The following is a 4,607-nucleotide window of genomic DNA, read 5'->3' on the forward strand; positions in this document are numbered from 1 at the left end:
AAAAAAAGCCATTAAATCTCCACCACTTTGCATGAAAGTTTAAATGAACCTTTGCAAAACTAAATTGTGTCACCCATTCCTTTAAAGAGAGAGAGTGCATTAACCCTTAACCCTCCCTCAACCATTAAAAGTCATTCAACTTCAAGCTTTACACTTTGGGCATACAGTATAAAGATTTTCAGATAGATGAATTACATCTATTACCATTCTTAGGTAAATGCTGATGTCTTTCTGCCTTGTCATTATGTTATTTTCCCCTTCAAGCTCTACACCAGCAATTTGCTGTTTTAATTTCATAAATTAATAATTTTATCACATAACAAGCAAAACCTGCCCACCACTCTCTACCTTATATCATTTTGAATTTAAAAGGGTGTAGTTTTTTTATCCTTGTTTGACAAATAAATATAATAAATCTCTTGTGTTTTGGAATTCTGTTAGATCATCATTTTGACAACATGGTATTATCATGTGTATTATCTGATACATAAAGCCCTCCAAAATAGGAGCAGGTGTACTATCATTTTTTTTTTGTTTACCATGATTGTTAAATGATGATTTTATATGCTGGAGTAATCTTCTCATTCAAAAAGTGAGTTGTTTGTTTCCTCTTTGAGTTTCTATTTTACCGAAACACTGCAGCCTTGTATTTTTGTCCTCAGAATCTAAACACTCAGCTTTCCTTTGTGTCTCCAGAAGTGCCTTCAAGCACAAAACCCAGAATTTTATTTCTGTTGATAATTTACCAGTTTCTCTTTTTTCTTTTAAAACAGAGCTGCAAAGTGATACAAGGGTTTAATGCACATTTTTGTTGCTTGAAGCAAAACCCAAGTAATTTAAACATGGAGGCCTTCAGAGTACTTTAAACATCTTTAAGAATGAGTCTAAAGTATGACAATTTAATTGTGTTAAATAAAATCAGCACTTTGTCCTAATATTGCAGAAAGGCAGAGTATTCCCTCCATTATATGTATATATTTCAGTGAATTTTTCCACTTTCCATGAGCTGCAATGGACTCTGTTTAATAATATAATCTTAGTGAGGTTTTCGTTGTTAGTAATTTGTATTTACACCAGATAATGATCGTTTAGAATGGTATTGTTTTGAGTGTTGACTATACATAGTTTGTTTAATTTTCCGGCTAAATGGCACTTTCCCTCAGAGCCTAAAGACTGACAAAATGAATCAAGACCAATGTTTTAAAACTTCATAGTATCCTTAAACCATTCCTCCTTACATATGAGTAATTGCCTCATTCAACTTTGAGCACCTGCCAGCTTAAATCTCGCATAAACCCCATTCATGTAAGGAGGGAAGGGCTGATCAGAAACTGTGCCGTCCTGCTGTGCTGTGTGTTTACTCTAAGCTGCAGTAATAGCAGCTCAGATCCAGCTGCAGCTATAAGCTACAAGGGGGCCCAGTTCAGTCTGGGGAAAGGGCTGGACAATCACACATCACCTCTGTTCTGGTTCAGCTAAACAAACATTCATCACAAACAATAAAGACAATCCCTAATGCTTTATTTCCTTCAGCTGTCAAATAAAGGAGCTGGAGCCTTACATCGCCAGTACTATGTTGATGTCAGACAAAGGAGTTGCCATTATTACTGTACACTGTACCTGTTTATGAACTTGTTCTAAAATATGAAGTTGTTCGGTGAAGTCTCCTGTAGCTGAAAGCTGTGACTTAAATTGCAGTTTAAATGTGCAAAACAGAAACAAGCTGCAAATATTGTACTTTGTAAATGTAAAAGAGGTTTTCTGTGAATAGCTGCTATCTAAATACTTAATGCTGAGTGCTCAAGTGATTTTAAAATTATTTCTTAAAATGTGATCTTGTTATTTAACAAAAAAGCTGCCATTCCCCTTTGCTAAGAAAGGCTGATGTATTTTTTTGTAAGATAAAGGTTCCTTTTTTTTCAGAGAGGAATCTGAGATGTGTTGAAGCAGCTATAATAATTGCATGATGCCATAAAAAAGGTAACAGGAGTGCTTTGCAGGGTTGTGGTTTCTGTTCAGTTACAGTTACAGTACCGTGGATCTTCACTCTTACTTTGTACGATGCTTTTCCTTTGAATCTTAACAGACATACGGGAAAGTACAGTGCCATAAAAGCTGCAAGACTCTTTGTTTTTACTGTGAAGCATGGCCATATTTTCTCTTAGTTGTTTTGATTGTTTTTTTTATTGATATGCTTAACAATATTAATTTAATCACTTTAAATAACTGAATTTGGTTTAGCATTTTGATTCTAGGTGGCTGAATGTATACTATGAGCATCTTCGTATTGCTCTTCAATTTTCACTGTATCATCTTTTTTGTGAATATCAAGTGTTTTTTCTATATTATAAAAAATATATATGAATAAATGTTTAACTTGTTGGCTCACTTTGGTGGCACTCATTTATTTTCGAATGTGTTGATTTATTTATTGTTTACAAATGTCTCATATAAAAGGACCACATTACAACCCCAACCAAACCTAATATTATATATTTATTTTACATTTCATTCCTTTGTAACCATAAAGCTATAACTGATTCAGATTTTGTACCTTAGAAGGAAGAGCAGCATAAATAACTAAACTTACAAGTCTTGTCCTTAATCTTAATTGAATTTAGGGCTGTGATTTCTCTAACGTAAATATGCTTTGATTTAAACCATTACTGTGTAGCTTTGGCTGCATGTTTAGTCATTTTGCCTGTGAAAATAAGCCTCAACCTCCAGTCTTCTGAATCTTCTTGCAGGTTTTGTCTGGTCTGTGCTGATAAAAATGACCACAGCATGATGCTACAGCCATAATGTTTAACATACCTACGACTATGACCCCATTTGCCTTTTTTTTTTTTTGCTTTTGGAAAACTATTTATAGGATCTCTTTATGAAAAATCTTTATTTTTAGACTCATTCTAAGGGCTAGATGTATGGTGTTTCTATCTAATTGAAATCCTGTTTTAAGATTTTCCCATCTGAACTGTAAATCTCGGGTTAGTTTCTGCAGGCCTCTTGTCTGCTGGTGTAATTGGTCAGCGGTCCACTGTAAAGCTGGTCATGCTTTGGTAGGTTTTTAAATGCTTAATAATGGATAGAGCTCTGGGAAATATCTAAAGCTTGTGTCAGGAGGAATATTCTTTATAATTTATAAAAAGAGTTGCTTAATACTATTTACACTAACTACAGTATAGATTGTTTTTCCTTCCCACTGTATAATATATAAATTGTATTTTTTTTTATTTCATCGCAAGGTTAGGATAAAAGAATGGGAAAACATGGGAGAGTCTATACAGATATAATAGCTTATATAGATAGTAGTAATAATACAGTTACTCCTCTAAAAGGCCGGCATTTATAAAAGATGACATATGTGATGCAGGCCACTTATAACGTAGGGATTGGACATCACATAATGTCATACCTTATCAGACAGACACCAACTTCGTGTGGCACATGGTTTATTGATATCACTGAGGTCTAAGAATCCAACAGAACTGTTTTTCAGGGATCATCTTCATTCTTTAGATGCCAACATGAACCAGGTGTTCCAAAAATTCTGTACTATTACGCTGCTAAACTTAAGTTCATATCATGCTTAAGCTTATTTTCTGTTTATGAATCATTTACTCAAAAAAGAGTTGCTCTTCAAAGTACTATTTAAAGAGTTATCACTGCAGGCAGTTTTCTAAAGTAAATTTGTTTTTAGCTTCCCTTTATACCTGACCAATCTGGTGTATTTTGTAGTACTCATTGCAATAAGAATACATCAGTGTTTCCTTAAAAACCTTGTTCTATAATGTTACCTGAAAAAAACTCTGAGACTTTCAAAGAAAAGTGGCATTTACACTAGGGTTGTTAAAATATTTATTGGTAAATATAATTCATACTTAAAGATGAGTTATGAAAAGATATTATTTTGGTGTTAAACTCAATACAATCGGAGCCATATTTACCCTTAAAATTGGTTCAAAGCTTCAAAAAGCAGTGTTGCAGGTGTGCAGACTCAGCCACTCCCCTTCCTTATATTAGCTCAATCAAACATTCATGGCTGAGAATAAGAGCAGTTAGATGCTGCTAAGAAAAACACCAGCATGGCTTGTACACCTTGAGAAGAGCTTTTGTGATGCTTTAAAAAGGCAAGTACAATTAAAATTAACCAACAAGAAAAATGTAAAGATGGTTATAACTATCTTTTAAGTACTAAAAGGCTTAACAAAATAGCCCGACCAATTTAGGGAGGCATGTTTCTAACATGTTCTAACAAGTTCACAGAGTATTTTTACCAATACTCTACAATTATCTACATTTTATAAATAAAGTGAAGAAATATTTCAGCATGTTAATATTAATACATATATGATCCTTTTATCACCATACAGTAACAGAAGAGTACACACACTTGTTATGGCAGTATTACAAGAACAAAAATGACACAAAATCACAATATTCTTATCCTTATCTTATCTAAAATTCCAAAAGAACACAGAGGCAGATTTGTTCAGCATGAAAATATGTATCAGATAAATAAATGACTGATTTACTTACTTTACTTTAAACTAAGATAAACTGTGGAAAAGGCACAATAGTGGTCTGTAATAGAGGCATATATCCTT

This window comes from Cyprinodon variegatus, unplaced genomic scaffold (genome assembly GCF_000732505.1).
Source record: "Cyprinodon variegatus isolate N-32 unplaced genomic scaffold, C_variegatus-1.0 Scaffold419, whole genome shotgun sequence".
Classification (NCBI taxonomy): domain Eukaryota; kingdom Metazoa; phylum Chordata; class Actinopteri; order Cyprinodontiformes; family Cyprinodontidae; genus Cyprinodon; species Cyprinodon variegatus.